The following is a 19,698-nucleotide window of genomic DNA, read 5'->3' as shown; positions in this document are numbered from 1 at the left end:
TCATGAAGTATCCAACGTTGCACACTGGCAGTGGTCCAGAGGTCCCTGACCAGTAAAAATCACTGTCAGACCAGTAACTTTTTCAGGAATTTATCAGTGAAAAAATAGAAAAAGTGTCTACCTACTGGTCTCTGTCGGACCAATAGAAGAAATAGGTTTATAGTGTGCAGCCCTGAGGTATCAATGTGTATTGTTCCATATACCACAGTAATGAAGAGGTGTAGGTGTACCGCATACATTGTATATATCCACTTTTTTGTATCAATAGCAAGCACTACATATTATACTCAATAGATGGACCACATACAAAAAAAAAAAAAAATCCAGATTCAAAATTTGTTCTATCTTTAAAACTAGGCCTACATCAAGGAAAGCAAGTACCATAAAAACATAAACTATTATGCAGAACATTTAAAAAAATCAGATCTAGAACTATTCACTGCCTTTTTTTTTTTTTTTTGCAATATTTGTACTTGTCTGATCTTTCACATTCATGGTGGTACATATGGTGTATATATCATTTTTATATGATCTTCAAAAAGTTTCCTGTTTAATATATCCAACAAAACATAAGAGAAATTTTATCTTCTCAAATCCACTTTGCCAACTGTGGTGAGGATAGAGATTGCATACAGTAATTCTGGGTGTGCATCTGTGTAGACCTCGTAGAACACTGTTGAGGAAGTGGAGCTTACGATAGCTTGACCTCGCATGCAGTAGTTCCGTGTACATTGCACTTCCATGATAGCACATGTGCATGTTTTTTTTTTCTTTTCTTTTTTCTTTCAATTTTTTTATTAAACAACATCATAAAGTGTTCTGAAATTAGATGTTTGATGAACAGGCCATGGAATTTGTACCATTCAAATGTAGTTGGTGGGTGTTTTCAACAATACCTGAACTCTTTTAGTTTTGATGTTATTGCACTACAACACCAATTACAATTTCAAGGTTAGTTGTATCATGACCAGAATCTTGGGTTTGTTTAATGATATTAATGACTTTTATGCAAGCTAATCTTCCCAATATCTAAAGAAACATTAATTCTGCCAACCTCCTAAGACCTACAAGATGAACAAACACTTAATTGTATTTATTTATATGTGTACATACACTTACATGTACATGAATGTACGTATGTATAGAAAATATGTATGCAGATATTCCTACACAATATGTGTACACCCATATGCCAACAAGAATAATTTCCTATATGGACAATAAATGAATCTGAATCTGAATCTGAATTTAATACAAAACATTCCTCCACATATCAGCAAGACTAACATCCAAGTCTAGGATGATGGAGTTTGGCACAATGCTTCTGTACTCTCAACAATCACAGCAACTTTAACATCACATCTTATGGCCTTGTAATATTAAGGTGACCAAAGATTTTGGTTTCCTGTAGCGTGCTGTTCTACCATGGCTGTCATGTGAAAGTACCAGTAGTGTAAACAACCACACATAGTTGGTTAATTAATGGCCGCTTCCTCTCCCTCTCTCTTCATTCTATCCCCTCGTGCTTTACAATGCCTGTCTGGTGTCTTGAGGACCCAAGCATTAGTCATCACCAAGATATTATACTACTCAGGTGGTTTCACAAGTCAGATTACCCCAGGTAGACAACACTGTGATTCTCACATCCAGTCTGCTAGGAATGCCATTGTACAGTATGCACTATGTGCTTGTCAATTACAACGTAAGCCTACTCCATAGATCTTGTAGTGCTTACATGGAGTTGTCATTGAGTATTTTGACAAAATGTTCAAAGTAAGAGTTACACCAAAGAAATTAGTTGATTCCTGAGAGTTGGTGTACTACACAGGTACAACCCTGTATAGGGAAGATTCCGTGACATCAAATGACGCTTTGGCTGAGGGGCAAAAATAAATTTCATGCGTATTACGCGCATGGCTCAAGCGCGCTGTACGCGTAGCGTATACCCGCCTGATATCATGAGACGTGGTATGTACATGTAACTCGCGCTCGCGCTTGCCCATTCGTATGGGGGTCCCCTTACGCAATTTTTGCCCCTCAGCATGACTTGGTGACGTCATTGGAACCTCGTCTATTTGACATGCAAGAATGCATTTCATCAGTACAACTGTATGTTCACTACACATGTATTTGTTACAGGGGAGAGACTATGTAAGGGTGCTGGTTCATGCGCAGGGCACAAACAAACACCCTAAGCAAATACAATGGAGCTAATCTGAGTGAGGTGTGACATCATGTCAAAGTTTTGACTACAGAGGGCTTACACAAACAACAGCTTCAAAGTGTATCAAGCTTCTGCAATTGTGATCCACAGAAATGGGGAAATTAAAACTGTTTACAAGGCCAACAATGTGACACATTTTCTTTTTGTGTTCAAAAAAATAACAAAAACTTACAAGAGTTTCATTGTTTTTTCATATACATGTCACTGAATCATCAATAGAAACTCACCACCTTAATTAAATATGTTCAGGTCCGGCAAAATTAAAGTGAAAACTAAGTTTCGGTAAGTGCTTGAGAACCCGTCTAGCACCATTTCATTTTTTCTTGCAATATATCGAAAGAGTCCACTAAGAAACTTACCTGGCTGACGCGGTTTGCCGGAATGATGAGTCGGTTTGGAGTATTTTGAGAAAAATAATAATAGTAGGAAAACCGACTTTTATTCCAGAAGGCTCCAGACTAACTCGGTCTCGGGAAAAATTCGACCCTACTTCAGACAATTCACACGCAGTTCGTGATCGCCACATTCTACTGGCCACTGCATAATACCATATGGGGCCTAACTGAATGGACAGGAAAGTGCGTGCTAACGTAATCCTGTACAAACAAAACAAAAATGACAGCGCGCGGTCCTCAGTTGCTGAGACGCGCGGTCTTTGGAGTTTTTGTTGTTGTTTATCAAGCGCCTTTGTTTTAGAGGTGCTTGATAGGCGCACACTAATTTTGCATGCGCGCAAAAGAGGTTTTTGATGCGCGCGTTGTAACAACTCGGACCATTACTGCGAGTAGCCAGAACACGAAGCGCTAGTTTATACAGGCCGCTCCCATAGGACAACACTGTACGATCAGAGGGACAACCATTACAACTCATACCCCGCCGTCAGAGCGAAGCCGAGTTATCCCCGAGTCCGAGTTTAGCCTGACCCCGTTCGGGTAAGTTCTGAGACTGAACCTTTTTGGTTAATATTTCGCATTTTCGTCGTTACCCATCGAATATCTTGTCATAACATCGTTCTCCTGCACATTTCCTAAGCATACGTTCACACTTGGGAGCGAAATTTGACAACTTTTGCAGGCCTACCAGAACTTTGTTTGGGCTTTAATATTTTCTGAAAATGAATAAAAACTATCTCAAGGGTAAAATGCATAGCTTGGGCAATCACAAGACAAATATGACATACATTAATTAACAAATTGTCTTTAAAAAAAAAAACAGCTTGAAGAGATACAGTGTACATGTACGTTGTAATTCTGATATTTAAATTCCTGTACGGGATCAAGCTACGATTGAGCTGGATTGCAATGCTATAATGCCCACTGTATCTTTACCCACAATCCTGATTATGAAGTAGCAGGTTTACAGTACAAGCTCACATTTCCCAGCCTCCTTGCAGCTGACAAGAAATGTACTAGTCTAAATATTGCATCTCACTTTGCTTTATGAATCAAATTACTTTGCCAAAGTACAAAGTTAATATAAGTTCAGTTAAATTGTCATTTGTACATATGTATCATAATTTTTTTCTTAAGTTACACATATGTAAATAACATTTTACAAAAAGATGGATATATTATGATTTCAATGTATTTTTGTTTTTCTGAACAAAAAGGGAACAATCCTCATTCATACTGTAATGCAAACAAATATATTACATGTACTTAAACTACTGTATGCTACCCGGTACTTTGAATTACACATGTCGTACCATTCATTTCAATTCTGTATAGTAACCACCCTCCTCTGAAAACATTACCATACTCCATTTGCTTAATACAACTGCAATCTTTTTCTACAAGTGAGATTTTCTTGGAATTCTTTTAGAATGTTCCTGTGAGGTTGTTGATATCACAGTATAGAGGGGTTCACCACCAGATCATCTGAAAAACCGGCATCACTTTAATACTTGCCATTTGAGTCTTTTGCACAGTACATTGTATGAAGTGTTATGATGACATCACACAAACTTGAGTTTGATGACAGTTATGTGCACTATCAAACTCCACTATCAAGCTGCTTTTTAATATGTTCAAGCTTTAGTGAGTGAGGTGATGGCATGGACTGCTCACTTTCTCATTACACTCGTAAGAGAGTATGTGAGTGTTGTCAACATCACTGAATCAGGAAAATGTGATGTGACACACGTAACTTTTTTCTTATCTTGATATAATTTGTTCTGTTCTTACTCTCTCCAAACTGACTTTCCACATGGAGTGGGAGAGTTTAACTCTAGTAATTACTATCAATTAAATGCAGGCACAGGGCTTTAGGAACTCTTCTTCAAAGAGAGCCTCTGATCCAAGCCATTTGACTAGAGATTTCACATGGCATGTTTTGTTAATGGTGACAATTAAAAGCTTCATACCTACAGTACATGCCTCTTTACCCCATTGAGGATGGTTTGATTTTGCTACAACACGCATTTTCTATAGACGCTTGCCTGAATATATACTTGGGACTCGTCCTCAACGGGTTAACTGCCCTTTCACTCCAGGCAAAATAAAGTGCAAAGGCACTCTGAGAAATAATTGTTTGGTATGAACAATAGAACTGCAAAATACTCTGTAGAGCAGAGTACTTGTACTACAAGTGTATGCATCCAGAGTGATCAAAATGTACTGTCCATGACTACAGTGCAAGTGATGTAGCTCGGAGATGCTATGAGAGCACAAAATTACATACAGGGTACAACCTGTACATACTCTAAAATGGTAATGAGGAATGAGAGGTGAGAAGTACATTGTTTACTCCCATCTTTGTTTGTCAGAAAAGCATCGGTTGGTTTGAAGATATTACTGAATAATTGAGTTTTTCAGCTTTACATAGTTTCAATACCTTGTTTACTATGCACAACTGCTTTTGCTCATGTGGTTAGCAATCACTACCAAAGTCGTCTGCAATTACAGACACATGTGAACATACTCAAACATACACAGAAGTGCTTTGACCTCGACAGCTTCTGAGCATCTTCCAGGTCATGTTTTGAGTTGGGCTGGTGTTCAATGAAATGGCTAACAGATCTGCACAAAATTGATTTCCCCTCCCCCTCCCTTTGGGATTCTTTCTTCAAATCTCATCAAAATGTAGGAATCTATGAAATGTAATTTTTCATTCATTTTTATTCTCTTGAATGGGGATAAAATAATAAATTTACACTAGGCTACATTTAAAATTTTGGCTACACACATAACAGTTTTGAGGACTGTCTGATGATCATGTGCTGAATTTATCCATGTGCAGCCATGAATGAACACTTGAGAATTTGACATTCAAGTTTCCTCAGTTTCTGGGTAATCCTACAATATCCACAGTATGACAGTCACAGACGCTAATTCTTGTGGATTAACCTTGCCTGATCCGGGAGATCCATGATTTCAAACTCAGATCACAACCAGTGTGGGAGAAAGTTTGACAGTAAAAGTTCATCGACCTATATTTGCTCCACCAGATTAATCTGAGAGGAAATCAGTGCAACCAGGATGCAGGTCAAGCAAATCACCAACTCAAGCCTTACCTGTGTAATGAACATTACTGGTACTTTACACTCACATCTGTTCTTACAATAGTACCTGTATGCTCAGCTCATCAGACTAACTAGCACAAAGTTTATATTTTCCAGAATCCACATTTGCATACTTCCCAATTGGTCATTTTATACATATAGATGCTAGTTATTAAATATCAAATTGTTTCTCACCACACTGCCTTACACACATCGTGTAGGACCATTCAAACAAAACAAGAATTGGTTTCGTTTGTGAAACAAAGATAAATTTTCATTCTTTTTTCTAGCCTGTTCAAATAAAGAGGAAATACAGGTTTCTCCCTGAACTGCAAGCATACATGTAGTACCTTTAATGTTCCAATGAAGTACAGCATGCCTACACAACAACCAGAGTCTGACCGACTTCAAGTAGCTTGAGACCAGTGGTCTTGGTAACCGAATATGACTTTTCATTTAATAGTCTCACTTCTGCTGGGGTCAACATTGGCAAGGTATCTGTTTCTTTGGTTTTCAGAAAAATCTCCAACTCACTTCAGGGGTCGCACTTAACGTTTTTTTTAAACTAGCCAGGCGGATTACTTAGAATCAATTTTGACACTGAAGCAATATTTTGGCTAGCCAGACGGACTAGTTACTTCAGAATTTTATGATTTTTAGCTAGTCCGACATGATTTTGGGTGGCCAATGGCCAGCGGACCATCGCCAATTTCGAACCCTGCACTTGATATCTCTATAACTGTTTGCACTTTCTTGTCTTTAGAAAGCAAAACAGGAATATTTGACCCTTTTAGCCAACATAAAAAAGTACTTTTTGTCTATAAACACTGCATTCAAAACTTGGCACAAAGCAGTGAACAAGACACGCCCAAGTCTACAAATCTGTAGACTGATGCTGTACAAGTGTATGTTGTAACCAATGAACCTTCTTATTGATCAAACATTTATGAACAGCTCTCTTAATCATGGGATCAACAAAATTGATCCTTGATTCACAACTGTTCACACACATGTACTCCCACTTGGTAAATTTCAAGATAATTCCTCAAGTGCAAGACCTACATTGTACGACAAATCTGATTGAAGTGTGCATATGGATGACATTTTTGCATCTACACACAATAAACGGAAACAAAATTTGCATTGTGATTCTTACCTTAAATTCTAAATATCACAATTTGATGTGAGTATAAACAGCCATTATACTGTAGTATTATGCAGTGTTATTTGTTCTCTGTCTCAGTACACCGATGACTACTTGTACAGTCTGATCCCCAGTATTTTCATTTCACAACAGAACCAACATTTTTTAATGTTTAAATTGCAATATGTGTATGATTTGTTTTCAAGGGTACATTCTATTCTAACAAGCCTCTGGCTTTCTCAGAACTGTACCTGCTACATTTTGTAAACATTTTATATCGACACAATTTTTATTACTGAATAAATGTATGAATTGAATTGAATTGAACACTACAAAATTGTATATGGTACCGATTTCTAATAGTTAACAAATCACATTGGATAGATAAAACGGTTTCACAGCTACACGAGTGCTTCATGGTTTACATTTTATACATAAAACAGTCAACCATCAAGAAATGGAAAAGTTCAACCTGTATGATGATGGTAGAAAAAGTGTGTGAACTTAATTAAAAAGTTTATAAAAATATCCTATCAAAAGGGAAATTCATCGTACAAGTGTAGGTAACGAAAAATCAAAAGCATTTACTACAGGATGTAATAATTACTGCAAAGGTTTGTTTGATGAGCATCATTGGTGTCCATGTGACCTTTAAGACTTAAGATATAGTAATTTCAGAACAGCATCACATTATGTACCATGACATATTGTTGAAATAATAATGTTATGTTTTCATATCTACAGTGTATGATATGTATACATACAGTGTATGATAATATATTGCCTGATGTGAAAAGTTTACATTTGTTTTGTTGTTGTTGGTTGTTTTGTTTTGTTTTGTTTTTCATTTATTATATCACAACATTGTCTTTGGGTCAATACTGGTTGGAAAGAATCAGTTGACTCCTAAGTATTGCATTACTGGAAACTCTTACCAACAATACAATGTAGGTCAAATGCTATTTTCAAAAGGAATCCCTTTTCAACATATTTCTTGCATCCTTAAGATTATGATTGTATCTATGCCTTTGCATCCTTTGGGACAGAGGCATAAAACTTTCACATTCTTTGCTTTAAAGGGGATGGCTAGTAACTGATCAGTGGGAATGCTGGGGGTGATTGTTCCAATCCTTGTGGGATTCATTTAAGAGTACATTATATATTTATTGTTGTGTGAAAATTACTTGCTTCACAATGCTCTCATATTCAAGAAATGTGCAGTTTAATGCTTCCAGGTTAGCATGCCTGTACAGTGACGGGGCGATCGTTAACATTGAACTGCACATTACTTGAATATGAGACCATTGTGAAGCAAATAATTTTCACATAATAATAGATATATATAAATAATGTACTCTTAAATAAATCCCACAAGGATTGGAACAATAATCCCCCTGCATTGCCACTGATTCCCACTGACCAGTTACTAGCCATCCCCTTTAAATCAACATTAAAAGAAAGGGAGAATGATTCTTACCTCAACCGAAGATCCTTGACCAGAATTACATGCTGGCATCGCCATTATCACATGAGCAGCATCACGCAGAAAAGAACAAAAAATCAGAAACTGGGCTGAAAAGAAAACAAAATTATATTCCTCTCAAAGTCAATGCCTCATGGTTCCTGGTGTCCGCTTTAACTGAAAGCACAGTTCCTTAATAGTACCCATAGCACTGATTTCCAAGAATTGTTGTTTTAGGCTCGACTGCTGATCTCACTGCAAAATGCTACCATGTGCTAGATCTGATCTGGTTTGAACATCAGTCCTGTTTGGGAGAGTCTAACATTCCATCAGGAGTTTGTTTCCATGTGCACACATCATTAAAACACAGTGAGATGATAGCTTGAGCAGAATTATCATGAGCTGAGCGGTAAAAAACAATCAAACAATGGAACATAAACAGGAATGGCAACACAGGCTGTATACTTTGTGGATGCCAATATGATTACAAGGACACCACCTTCCATGCAAGGAAAATTTGTGAGCCACACCAGATACTGATCTACATTTTCAAATCCAGCATATCAGTGCAATGTCCTTGTCTACAATCCAATTCAAGAAGTTGAGATAAAAATATTCCAAGTGCGCTGCATCGGTTGACAAACACACACACACACTTTATGCGAAGCTTCCTCCTTCAGGCTTGCATGGGGTCTACCATGCCCTTGTGACTTATCACTGCTGATCGGCGCACTAGGCAAACAGCCAAGCCACATACGTGATAATTGGCATGGCCGTTCAAGAGTTAGATGGAAAGTGGGTGTGGGTGTGGGGGGGGGGGGGGGGGGGGGGGTCAGATGAGGAAGAGGAAGACCCTTGAAGAGGATGGCTTTTGGACAAGAAGGCAGGTTGCTGCTTGACAAACTTCCAGTGTAACTTGGCCTGGCTTGGCTTGGCTGTCCACTGTGAGGGGATCCACAGCCAGCATCAGGCTACAATTCCAGCAGGAAGCTCGGGTCATCCTGTCCGTGATTGCAGGGAAATGAGGAAGAGCGAAAGGGAAAAAAGAATCACTGCAAAATACACTGACGAAATACACTGACGCACATGGCAGAAATCAACTTTAATAGATAAATGCCACTCGTAAATATGGATTACAACTCCAATGAACAGTTTTGTTTTCACACATTGTATTGAATAATATGTCAATCTCTAACATCGAACAGAAAGTATCAACATCTGCCTAGGTCATTTATAACTGACTTTCTATACTAAAAAAAAAAAAAAAATGCACAAAAGCAACACAATTTTGCAATTATCCCTGTTTCATGCAATACAATGTCTTCCACACTACTGTTGCAAATATCAATAATAAACTAAATATGTTTGTTGCCACTATCTAAAGGAAACATATCCCCAGGGTCTTTAAAGGCATAATTTACCATTTGCAGAAGAAACAAAAACCCAGCATTAGTGCTTTAAAATAGATCTGAAATGTGAGTTAGGGATAGAAACAATCACTGTAAAAATTTTAATCCGTATAATCGATGTTCAATATTGTTAAATACACAAAATGTAAACAACGGTTATAATAAAAATGCTTCCAGACTAAACCCCAGGTACAGTTACGGTTTAACCAGACAATATTGATATCTTCTTGATATTTTAGGCTTTATTGCAAAAATGTTAATGGTAGGATGTTTTGTGATGCAACAGACCTATACATATGCATCAAAAGTGATATCTTGAATATTTTTTTAAATCACTGCTCCCAAAGGTAAACAAGACCTTTAATCTTTAGGGGAGATACAATATGTAGGATACCATGATGGTTACTACCAAAAGTTATAGGAAGCAAGATATTTTACTTCTCAATACTAAATTAAAATTTTGTTAAAGAAATAGTATGGCCAGAGTTTTGCACAAAAAATGTGATGGTGTACATGCAGTTGCATAGCACTTCTGAATCTGAAATATCTATATTAATTTTCTAGCACAGACTTTTATTCCATTTTGGGTATGTAGGGCTATTAGTATTATACCCATGAATCAAGGGATTTTCATCACGTGAAATATTACCTTTGGGTGCAAAATCTTTTATTGTTAGTATTTTCAATCATCTTTAATAAATCAATGTTTTCAATACTATTTTCTTACTGTATTAGATGCCATCACACAAGAAACCTTGTACGGTGATTTAGAATAAAGAGATGAGGTTGCTGAATAGTCTGGTAATCTAATGACATGATCCATACATTGTACAAATGTTGTAGATATAAACCTCAGTGGCACAAAGACAAAGATGTCCATTTGATACAGTACACCATATATTTGTAGCTCCTACTAAATACATGTATTTTATTCAGCAGTTTATAAAAGCATTTTCTTTTAAATCTGATCAATCAAAAGTAAAAAGCAAAATTGCTTTAAAGGTAATTTTACCTTTACAGAGAATACACAAACAGTTAGATTTGAACATACACTACATGTAAGTAGTGCTTTGAAAAATGATAAAGCAAAAGAGAGACTGACCAAAATTCGCAAACAGCTGTCACAGTGTATTAAAGCCTAGATGAGGATTTTGTGGATTTTCTCTTGCTGTCTGACATTCTTCTTTGTGGTTTGATGTCATCACAAAGTGATGCATGTGCCCAGTTAATATGCATCAACAAGACAAATTGTGCCAACTCTTGTAGTACGAGATCTGCTGAGCCCTTAGTTACCACCAAAGTCTAGCTGCTCAGCAGTCTCCATGGAGATTAGCATGTCATCCAAAGTCACATCTGATTATCATACAAGCATGCTTAATATCTCAAGGAATGAACAGAAAAAACAAACAAACAAACAAATAGAAACGACTTTATTGCCATGCACAAAGAAAGGACACTGAACAAACAACATGCTGTGGACCACGCTTTGAAAGCACATGTGTATGAACGGATGTAATTCAGACGATACGCATGCCAATATCACACACATAAAATGCACAAAGCAGCGTTGAAAGACCATACATTTTTGTAGCATTCCAGAAGTTTAACCCGTTGAGGACGAGTCCCGAGTATACTCGGGCAATTGTTTATGGGAAATGCGTGTTGTAGCAAAATCAGTTCGTCCTCAATGGGTTAAATAAAAGACCCTGCAGTATACACCATGGAGTGAGAAGGCTGGCCTGGCTCTGATTATATATTTAAAAATCCCTTTACGTAACAAATTGTGTACCGGGTACACTTAATACTGATCCGTGTGTGTGTGTACACACATAGCCTAAGAATCTCGACTAGAGTCTAACTGTTACCAATGACCTTACATTTTGATGTACCTGTATATGTTTATTCGCTGACACGTGGCTGACGGGCGCTATTAGAAGTATTGGGATGTACAATGTACCCTGGTGGGCAGTGAATAAAGACCGAATTAATCGGGTCACCCATGTTTCCCCACCCTACCAGATCTTTAAACATGCTCACATTGGGCAAGATCAGTCTCAAATAGAGCAAAGACAAAATGTAAAAAATGATTGTGTATCACTCTTGTACATAAAATTCAAACTGCAGTCCATATTATATCATTTAAATCATGATATGGTAAGTTTGTGGCCCAGTTTGGATTCAAGCAGCTTTAGTGGCATGATACAGTACACCCTGAACCATGTCAGATGGTCCACTGTGGCACCCTTAAAATGCCTGGTGCAGTGCAGTACAACACCTTTCAAATTATTACATAGGATTGTAGTACAGTGTATGTACCTCACCTCCCCATGCATTCTTCTGGCATGGACTAGCATGGTTCAGTACATTTGGAAATGCAAAGTGATTTTTCACAAGACACAAGAATGCTACAAATTGTAAGTGTACATCATGAAACTATTTCTCAGAGTCAAGCACAGAAATAGATCTTTTTTAAAGGAATTAATTATTGCAACAATATTCCACTAATTACTCTCTGGAAAAAGGAGAAAATTAGAATCATATGCTGATAAAATAAAGCACAGATGACAGGGATATTAGGTATCATAACATCTTTGCAGGAAACAACTGCAGGGGAAAGGTATACCTTTCAAAGCCAATTATTTGTCTATAATACCAAATCTTGCAATGTCTTGATGTACAACATCTGTACCATGAAACATAACACTTCCACATTTCCGGTTAGTCTTAAAGGAAAGCTCTCAACATATCAAAGGCTGATGTTCTGTTCACTTTTCTTGTCATACAACAGATCTACACGTGTAGATCTGTTGTTTTCTTTTTCTTTTTCTCAAGACATGACCCAGACCTAAAGATATTGAATCCCTGACAAAGACAATATTTGAGTCTGTGCCTGGTGAACACACTTGTTAACGATAATGCAGGCTTCCTCCTGTGGGATCCACCAAGATTTCCTCTTCTTCTGAGGACAAAGCCTTCCCAAGATCTCAGTCAGCCTTGAGAAATCCCCCTTCACTATAAGGCCCGTTCACACACAAGGGAAAAAGTGCGATTTAAAAATCGATTTTCTTATCGCGATCAAAATTTCGAAATTTTTTCCAGTGTGGACAGAAAAATCTCACTAATTACCGCGATCCTAATCGCGATCCAACTCGCACTATTAGTGCGATTTTTCAGAATAATCGCGATCATTTTGCCAAGCGTCGTGTGTGTGAGCGCGATCGAGATTCGGAAATCGGTATTTTTAATCCCATCGTTCGTAGCGCGTGCGAAACTCTATTGGGACTGCGGGGTCAGTCTTCGGTCATGCAAGATTCGCGCATGCACAGTTTGGCCACTGATCGTTCTTTCCTTGCTGCGAAGTGCAATTTTTTCCTGTGTATGAACGGTCGAAAAAAAAATCGAAATTTGGATCGCGATTGAAATTTCGATTTTCGTTGTTTGTGAACGGGCCTTATATCTCCCTTCCCTGACTTCAACACTACCATTCCCTCTCTGGCCCGACCAGGGAGGGAGACCAGGGAGGGAACGGCAGCTCTCATCACTCTCCCCTCCTCACCTTAAACTTCTGTTTACATGAAGATTCTTTCCCATCACACAGTACATGCACATAGTAAATCTTTATCTCTGGAAAGTTCTTCTTCCAAGTATAAAAATCAAAATAAGTGTATCGCATTCTTATTTTTTTTCTAAATAAACAAAGAAAAGAGTCTACAGATTATTGTTCTTTTCTTTTCTGAAGCTCCATATACTGGCCTAGTAGTTACATTTACAATTTCTTTCTCAACCTTTTAATTTCTTTCATCACATATATATGTAATAAACAGAATGAATCTACTGCATATTATATACAGTTGTACTTCACTATCTTTTATGTAGACATAATTTTGCAATATCTCAAACATAGTTCAACTTATATGCCTGAGTGTAATCATGATTTCCTAATTGTTCTTTCAGTTCTGATACTTTATAGGACCCTGAATTTATGTCTGCTTCTTCATGTTGTAACCATCTACTTTATGCTGTTTTGCACCACCTAGATGTATGTTGTTCCTGTTGTATTTTGAACTACATTTGTACATGTTTACAGTACTTTTCCTCACCTCTTAAGAGTTTTGAGTTGATATATTTCATCCATTATCTCTTTGTATCCATTTGTGTAATTGTCTTTATTTTTTATCTATTTTTATCTATTGATTTTTTTTTTTTTTTTTTGTATTCATTTCTTAAAGATACATTTAGGAATGACTTACCTACAATGTATTCTCTGGCAAGCTATCCACAGATTCCATGTCAGGGGTCTTTGGGTGTTTAACAACATGCTTTACTTTTAATATAATCTTTATATTTTTTTGCACATTATTGTAGGCACTATGCTAAATTTGATTATGCTGAAAATAAGATCCTTGTATTATAAGTCAAATTTGTACACAAATTTTCAATATAGAGAATCTGGGTCATGACTTGGACTACAGCTCATTCACTGAGGTCATATGTTCTAAAATAACACTAATACCCTGTCTTAATAGACTTTACCCAGTACACTCTCTGAAAATAAAACACAGAGAATCACTCCAAAAAAAAAAGTCTGTGGTAATCACAACCAGCACTGGATGAAGGAGGTGTCCATGTGCCTCCTTGAAAGGCATTGCTTGAAGACCTCCAGGTCCCTCTATTGTAACTTTTTGCTTGGGGAGGGGGAATACAACAAAACAATACAAAAATACACGACAACCTTGCATTGCAGTCGCTTATGATATTATACACAGCATAGGACAGAAGTAGATGTGTATACAATATGTGTGGGCTAGGCTGTACTATACTCGTACAGGCTTTTCTTTCATACTTACAAAGACATTTTAAATGAATTACTGCTTTCATCTCTAAAATATGTCAACCGTGTAAACAATTTTTTGTTCTCTTGTTTCTTAATAATCATCAGTAATGACAAAGAAAATATCATATAATCGACAAAGCCACAAAAGCGTAGTGTGAAGAGCATGAAGGACAATTAGAATGTTATTAAGTTTCCAAGGTGCCAGAGGCTTTAAGCAGGCTAATGTATCATCTATCATCTGCCAAAATTTCGAAGCTAAATGATCAACAGAAAGGTAAGAAATCAGCATTTTTCTCAGCCCTGATTTTCTTACTTTCAACAGAACGGAAATGTGTCCGAAAATTTGGATTTAGCGCAGCAGATAGACTCCATCCCTAGCAATAGGGAAGTGATCTTATTGGTCAGTGCGTGGCATCCTGGTTACTGATTGGTTGTGCGTAGACTGCTGGCGCTAAGCTTCAATGAACATCAAGGAGGTTGCTAGGAGCATACTGGAACTATTGTCAAGAGGTGAAAATTGCCTTGATCACTATTGCGTTGGAAGGAAAACTTTGATGGCGGTTTTCTCGAAACGCTGATTTCTTAAACAACTCGACATGCTCTAATAAAATCATTGATATCTCCGCAACCGAGTACTTTCATGAGTTGTGTTAATATATGACATTAAAGTGGAAGAGTAAGGGAATAATGTCACATCATTTGTGCCCAGAAAATCGACCTTTGCCGACTTTCAGATCCTTTTGTATAGCAGGTCACAATTATTCTCATATTCATTGGCATTGCATTGCACACACTAAACATGCTACCGAGAAGACAGAAAAATCTGTCTGTCCAGAGGAGTATTCTATTTTTTTGGACATTATCGCTCTCCTCTGTAGACAAACAGAATCGAGTCCCACACATCGTTGTAGTGAAGCTCCTAACCACTGTCTCTACAGAGCATTGGGTGAGGTGCCTTATCCTTCTCGATTGCATCTAATTCACAGCCCTACACTGTAGATCAGCAAATTTAGACTTGTGCAAAATCAACATTTCAAGAATGCATTGCACTCACCAGATTAATGAATCATCCACATTTTGGTAGAAATTTCATGTAAAACACACAACTACCAGCCCATCGATACGAGAGTCACAGCTCTCTGCAACATATGAATCCCTTAGGCTTAGCCAATCACATGCGATGTACGTGCAACAGGAATGGTCCCTTCGGCCAATTAGAGAATGGCTAACATAGGCCTACGTACATTGTACATATTAAATGGCGACTTACAGCTAGCAAACAGCAATGTTGCAATATCACTCTATGTGGATACAAATTTCTGTGATCTAAACTCGTAAGATCTACTGTATTTAGAATGCATAATGTGGAAAAGTTACCCCAAATATTGCTGCATAATATGTTATGTCATGTCAAACTTGTTTAAATGTACAATTGTACTAAAAAAGCTGTGCATGGTAATGTTTGGTCCATGCGCAGCAGCAGACAGAGCAGCCCCACAGGAGCATCAGGAGCCAGTCAGTAGGCCTACTTTACTACTTAGGTTAGCCTTCGTTCGGTCTGTATAGGAGGGTATCCGTGAAGCCAGACGCAGTCTCCGCAGAACATATCCCCGACGACCAGATACAGCTACAGACCAATCTTTCGATCAAGCTCCAATGCAATGGTTTGTCTACGACTACGTTGTAAGCATAAAACTACCACACTAAGGGCAAGGCCCCATTTCTTACAACTTAAAGGGCAAGTTCACCTTCATAGACATGTGGGTTGAGTGAATGCAGCAATATTAGTAGAACACATCAGTGAGAGTTTGAGCAAAATCGGACAATCCGTTAAAAAGCTATGAATTTTTGAAGTTTCTGCTCGGTCACGGCTGGATGAAAAGACTACTATAACTTGTGATGTCACATGAGTACAACGATATAAAGAAAGAATAAAGAAATTCAACATATTTCCATTTTTCTCGCATAACAAAAGAACACTCGACTTCTCTCTTTCAGAAGGCAGGGGGAATAATATTACCCTTAACATATGTCAGTAGCAAGTCGAAGAAATGTGCACTTAATTCAAAAAGTAAAGTTTTGTGAAATTCTCTTTTTATTTTCCTTATATAGTTGTACGCATGTGACATCATGCACTGTAGTAGTCTTCTCTTCCAGCAGTGACTGCGCAGATACTTAAAATATTTGTAACTTTTGAACGGATTGTCTAATTTTCCTCAAACTCTCACTGATGTGTTCTACTAATATTGCTGCATTCTCTCAATCCTTATACGAAGGTGGACTTGTCCTTTAATACAAGATGTTATTGTTAATAGGATAGCAATTCTTGCTGGAATGGCAACTTCCAATACCAATGACCAATCAGAAAGCTGGATTCTTGTTGTTACCATGACAATTGCCATTCCAGCAAGAGTTGCTATCAATCATATCAACTTTTTGTGAAATGGGTCCCAGCCCAGGTCAGCTCAACACTCAGTCTCAGGCCAGGTAAGTAAATCGCTTCTCGGCCTTTTGGCTAAGATCATGTGTAGTATCTTAAAGCCCTAAACGGTGTTAGGTCTACCAGTATAGTGAGGTGCCCGCACCTCGTCACTACGTCAGGGGCCCGAATACCGTCACCCCGCTTAAAATTGTTTTGAGCGCACTAAACAAAAATGTATGCCCGGGACTGTGTTCTGTATGCATGAAACTTGGCAGGGCTACCACAACCAAGCAAATTGTGGTGAAAACCGAACAGTTTTTCGCGAAAATCTGAAATTTTCATAGGGCTATAGGAATACGTGTTATAAGTCACCCGCACGCATCTTTTATGTGTATGTCTATGGGAACATCACTGTCACCCGCACCAGGGTTCGAAATTGGCGATGGTCCGCTGGCCATTGGCCACCCAAAATCATGTCGGACTAGCTAAAAATCATAAAATTCTGAAGTAACTAGTCCGTCTGGCTAGCCAAAATATTGCTTCAGTGTCAAAATTGATTCTAAGTAGTCCGCCTGGCTAGTTAAAAAAAAAGTTAAGTGCGACCCCTGCGCACACGTCTTTTACGTGCTAAGTCTATGGGAGAGCGGGGTGACGAGTTGCGGGCCCCATCCTTAGTGCGCAACTTCTTCGCATCGTTCGCGTTTGACGACGATAGCTGCAAATTTTCAATATCGATCAGTAAACTTGTGATTCCATTGGAATTTTCAGCATTTTTCCTGTATGTGAGTTGGATTTCAAAGAATTTCAGTGGCGAAATGTGATTCAAATATGGGTAAACATTAACTATGACGAGGTGCGGGTCACCCAAGTATAAATTACCACACAGTTTTCCACAATGGCCATGCACACATGCTCCATATCCAACCCATGCCAAGGGGATGTCCCACAAACCACCACCACTGTCATGTCCTTTCTCTGAATGAATGTGAATCTCACGCCTGCGATGTCGCCTTGCCCTTATCTGGTTCTTACCATTTATCTTGTCCACACCCGTCTCGTCTTCATCTTCTACGGACCCTGGCCTGGCTACGCTACACCGTGTTACATCTAACGTAGTGCATCATGGATGTCACGGATGGGCCTGCACTGTGCTGTACGTGGTGCTCTCTCACTCTGTGTGTACATAGACGTCAAGCTCAAGGCTTCCAGCAAGTTAAGCATGTGATATCGCTACCTTCAGCTCCACAGTCGTACAGTACACCTCGAATATTTTGAAATCAATGAACAGTACTTCCGAACTCGAAAAAGAAAGATACTGTAACCGACATTAATAATTGATAATAAACACAGTAGCCGCCCATTGTGGTTACTGGATGGGGAAAATCAAAGGAGATCGGTATCAGTGTAGGATATATGTTTGCTGCCATCAACGTTCAGATGAAGGGAATGTGGGATTAGAAGACATTTACTAGCATCCTCATTTAACTCCTGTAGATCTAGTACATTGTACTGTAACCAGTTATGTAATCGCAATGCTCTATCGCAATAACATCACAGTGGTTGGTTTCATCAAGGAGGTACTAGTACCTCCTTGGTTTCATTTCCAAGATGGGCCATCTGAGGGGTCCGCTTTTTGATAATTTTGTGTTTAACTGTTTCCACTGTTTCCACGTGCAATATGTGATTGAGTATACTTGAGGAAGGTTACGGGTCAGCAGGGATGTGTCGGAATTGTTTCTGTGATGATGTCTTTTGGTGGAGTCTTGGGCTTTCAAATGGATGAATTATGACAGGGGTAAATGTGTGGTGATTTATTTTGCATGGACTGGAAAGTTGTTGGGATGGGATGGGATGGGGGGGTATTGTAAAACTGTTCTGAAGATCCCATGTTTTTATCACCATTATTATCATTATCATCATCACCTTCATCACCATCAATATTATTGTCACCTTCATCATCATCATCATTATCATCTCCACGACAACATTATCGCCACCTTCATTATCAGCTTTACCATCATAATCATTGTTTTTTTTAATAGTCATTGACATATTGACTGGTCATTATCATCATCACCTCATCTTGGGATTTTACAGTTTTTGGATTTATGATGTCATAGCTAATGATGTTTGATATATGTTATTTATGAGCTGTTATATACCTCTGCTTCCCTTTCCTTTCTTATTCTTTTTCTTTCTTTCTTCTCTCTACCGCTAATCCTCCCTTTATATTTCTTTTTTCTGGCAAGTTGACGTACAACTACAATGATTATATTCGTTATCATTATTATATCTCAGAATTTGTAAAGTGATTATGTGCAATATTGGTGGGATTTAGAAAGAAATTTATATGATATGATTATAATCACTGATATTGTTTTCGTATGTGTTTATTTGTTTGTTGTGTTGTATTTTAGGGCGAGTTGGTTTGGGTTCTTTCCGTTTATCACGGGTTGACATGGGGGGGGGGTTGAGACAGGGAACGTAGCAACAGGGAAGGTTTCTGGAGTTTTTAACATCATGCCGTCGGTTTTCATGCCACGTTTTTATACAATTGTTCTTTTCAGTTTAACTTTGCATACATGTTCGGTTATTTATCTATCTATCTATCAAGTACTATTCCGTGTTGTTCTCTCTCTATGTATATATTGTATTTGTTATGCTTCGTCATTTATATGTAAAAATCCCCCACTAATTTCCTGTA

At 38.0% G+C, this 19,698-nt stretch overlaps 1 pseudogene; it reads right to left on the bottom strand.

Annotated features, from left to right (window-relative positions):
- The window catches only part of LOC139741559 (rho GTPase-activating protein 21-like), a 101,112-nt pseudogene extending 91,966 nt beyond the window's left edge, over positions 1 to 9,146 (bottom strand).
- Between the last annotated feature and the right edge of the window lie 10,552 nt (positions 9,147 to 19,698).

Source organism: Diadema antillarum, unplaced genomic scaffold (assembly GCF_040938485.1).
Source record: "Diadema antillarum isolate AM-2024a unplaced genomic scaffold, OU_Dant_1.0 seq00000934_RagTag, whole genome shotgun sequence".
NCBI classification, from domain to species: Eukaryota; Metazoa; Echinodermata; class Echinoidea; order Diadematoida; family Diadematidae; genus Diadema; species Diadema antillarum.
This window is presented reverse-complemented; position numbering and strand designations above follow the sequence as displayed.